A 3,671-nucleotide genomic window follows, 5' to 3' on the forward strand; every position below is an offset into this window, starting at 1 on the left:
GCATTTCTACCTGCTGACAGTGGGATACCCTCCTATATGAAGTTGGAATAAATAGACGTCAAGACATGCTTTGTCCTATTGCTTGAGTCCTGGAGGGCTAAGGTTAATTAAAGATAATTATTAAACCCCAAATATTGATAAAGTACATGCAGAAAGACATTCATCACAGTATTGTGATTTTAAAATGTCAAAAAATTAAGTATTTCAAAAATATTGGATTATGCATAGCTTATAAATTATGATTATGAAGAACGTTTGGCAACAGGAGAGATCTTTAAGTTGATAGAAAAAGGAAAGAAATGTATTAAAACCCTGACAAAGATTGCTTTAGGGTAGCAGAAAAAAGGGTGATTTTCTTTTCTTTTCTCATTTTTCTCTATGTTCCGTGAAGATGATTATATTATTATTATTCAAAATTATTTAAAACAATTGCTAAGTACTTAATGATGCTTGAATCCAGCAGGAGAGAACAGAGATCATTTTGAGCTATAGGCTGAAAGGAAATGACACATAAATATGGAGAAAGTCTTGATGGGGTGGGTCTTTCCTTCATCATATCTATGCAGATAGAAGAAGTGGCTTCCAGGTGGACACAGCCACCTCACAAATAGGCTCTATTCCCATTCCTATTTTTCCTAAAAAGAGCCTTTGCCTGAATTCTCCATCTAACTTCTTCAAAATCCTCAACTATTCACCCAATCTGGAGTTAATAAAAAACATTTGTGTATAAGTAGGAGCAAATAATATTTTACTTTTTTATTTATAAGATAGCAAATGCACATCAGGAATTGCAAAGCTGTTTTTGAGAAAATGAGGATCCAGTTTACCTGAAGAGTTGTGAAGAATATATGAAGATGGGGTGGCATCAGAGGTGAGGTAACCCTGGTTTTGAGGGGAAAACCTTAAAACTAGCGAAGGAAAGCCGGTAAGAAGGGGAAGTAGAATTTGCAAAATAGAAGTAATTGAGCCACAAACTTTACAAAAAAGCGTGATACAGAACAAAAGTAGATTATGAATAAAAAATAGATTAACCTGGAAGGGGTGCGGCTAGCAGGAAGGTGTTGAATAAGTTATTTTGACTTTCTAAAACATTTTGGGTTTTCAGAGTGGTCTGGAGTTGCATACCTGCAGCCCTTTTGGCTTGCTCTTCTCCCATAAGCATGTTATTAAGCTGTAATTTACATCTGTACTTGAAACACAAATTCAGATTTTTAGAGAGTATCCAAAAGTTCTTGCTTTTCTCACCTTGCTTTAACAAGTTTAATCGCCTTTCCACGCTACCTACAGAGGGGTCCATACGGCGTTGTTCTGGATTCCCGTCGTAACTTAAAGGGAAACTTTCACAATGTCCGGAGTCCTTGATGTCCTGCAAATGAAGGAGGAGAATGTCCTTAAGTTCCTTGCAGCAGGAACCCACTTAGGTGGCACCAATCTTGACTTCCAGATGGAACAGTACATCTATAAAAGGAAAAGTGATGGTATCTACATCATAAATCTGAAGAGGACCTGGGAGAAGCTTCTGCTGGCAGCTCGTGCCATTGTTGCCATTGAAAACCCTGCTGATGTCAGTGTTATATCATCCAGGAATACTGGCCAGAGGGCTGTGCTGAAGTTTGCTGCTGCCACTGGAGCCACTCCAATTGCTGGCCGCTTCACTCCTGGAACCTTCGCTAACCAGATCCAGGCAGCCTTCCGGGAGCCACGGCCCTCTTGTGTTTACTGACCCCAGGGCTGACCACCAGCCTCTCACGGAGGCATCTTATGTTAACCTACCTACCATTGTGCTGTGTAACACAGGTTCTCCTCTGTGCTATGTGGACATTGCCATCCCATGCAACAACAAGGGAGCTCACTCAGTGGGTTTGATGTGGTGGATGCTGGCTTGGGAAGTTCTGTGCATGCGTGGCACCATTTCCCGTGAACACCCATGGGAGGTCATGCCTGATTTCTGCTTCTACAGAGATCCTGAAGAGATTGAAAAAGAAGAGCAGGCTGCTGCTGCTGAAAAGGCTGTGACCAAGGAGGAATTTCAGGGTGAATGGACTGCTCCAGCTCCTGAGTTCACTGCTACTCAGCCTGAGGTTGCAGACTGGTCTGAAGGTGTACAGGTGCCCTCTGTGCCTATTCAGCAGTTCCCTACTGAAAACTGGAGCACTCAGCCTGCCACGGAAGACTGGTCTGCAGCTCCCACTGCTTAGGCCACTGAATGGGTAAGAGCAACCACTGAACGGTCTTAAGCTGTTCTTGCACAGGCTCTTAAGCAGCATGGAAAAATGGTTGATGGAAAATAAACATCAGTTTCTAAAAAAAAAAAAGTTTAATCGTGGGTGACACTGGCTTTCTTCTATACACACTTTCATTTAAAAGATTATTCTAGTTACAAGTAACTACTGATAGGTTGACGCCAAATTTATTTAAAATGGTGTCTTATAATGTTCATTTTGCCTTCTACCCAGCATATATCCAAAATAATTCCATCAAAAGTTTATATTCATTTCCCAAATATGAAAACCAATATCGTGAAATTCTGTCTGGCATCTTTTGGGCTTATATCAGTATCATTATTTGCATGTATTTGGAATAAAGACAAGGGGCAAACAACATAATCTGTGCCTTGATTGAAGCCAATATTTTTCCCAAAAGTATCATTAAAAAGTATCATTTTATTAACAAATCCACCTTGGCCAGTCTTAGTGGTTCATGCCTGTAATCCCAGCACTTTGGGAGGCCGAGGTGTGTGGATCACGAGGTCAGGAGATGGAGACCATCCTGGCTAACACGGTGAAACCCTGTCTCTACTAAAAATACAAAAAATTAGCCAGGGGTGGTGGCGGGCGCCTGTAGTCCCAGCTACTCGGGAGGCTGAGGCAGGAGAATGGTGTGAACCTGGGAGGCGGAGCTTGCAGTGAGCCGAGATCGTGACACTGCACTCCAGCCTGGACAACAGAGTGAGACTCCGTCTCAAAAAAAAAAAAAAAAAAAACCATATATGTGACTGTAATAGTTCTTTGTTAATATAGCCATAAGAAATTATTTACATTAAAACAATCAGAAGTGTTACAGCTCTTTTAGAATTTGTCTAGTAGGTTTTCCAGTGACCAGAAAATCCTCTGCTAAAAAAAAAAAAAATAATCAATTGGGTATAATAATCAGTCATCCGTTTCTCATCCCCACAATCATTCCTGTCTGACAAAAAATTTAGGAGAGCTGTTTGCAGAACACGTCTTACTTGTTAATGCATTTTTTAAAATTCTGCTTCTCCTTCCTTATGTAACAATTGTGATCAAAATTTTTTCATACCTTCTGCTGCAACAATGACCTCACCCCCATACAAAACAACAGACACACACATCAGGGGCTTCCAGATTTTTCCAACTGTGGTTCCCATGATGAGAATTCTGTAGTGTTGGGTTTGCATCAATTATTTCCCTAATTACATCTAGTGAGGACATGTTTGTCATTCAACTGTTATATATGATCCAAATATGAACCCAGGGTGCTTTTGGGTATGAGTCATATATAAGTCAGGTGCTTGATTCACATCTACTTTCCTTTTGACAGTAATCCTTGTTAATGCCCTAATTTTATGATGTAATTTTAGTTGAATTAATCTTGAACAACTGCAAATTATGTAATTAATTACATTCAGCTTCAATGACAATTACTTTTTA

At 40.0% G+C, this 3,671-nt stretch overlaps 1 non-coding gene and 1 pseudogene across 1 annotated transcript; both read left to right on the plus strand.

Annotated features, from left to right (window-relative positions):
* Positions 1-1,260: 1,260 nt before the first annotated feature.
* On the plus strand, positions 1,261-2,252 carry LOC100452354 (small ribosomal subunit protein uS2-like; annotated as a pseudogene).
* Positions 2,253-3,052: 800 nt separating this feature from the next.
* On the plus strand, positions 3,053-3,111 carry LOC112134781 (U7 small nuclear RNA). The gene has a single exon (XR_002916133.1). It is a non-coding gene; the product is annotated as a U7 small nuclear RNA (small nuclear RNA).
* Positions 3,112-3,671: the final 560 nt, after the last annotated feature.

The sequence above is a fragment of the Pongo abelii genome, chromosome 7 (genome assembly GCF_028885655.2).
Source record: "Pongo abelii isolate AG06213 chromosome 7, NHGRI_mPonAbe1-v2.0_pri, whole genome shotgun sequence".
Classification (NCBI taxonomy): Eukaryota; Metazoa; Chordata; class Mammalia; order Primates; family Hominidae; genus Pongo; species Pongo abelii.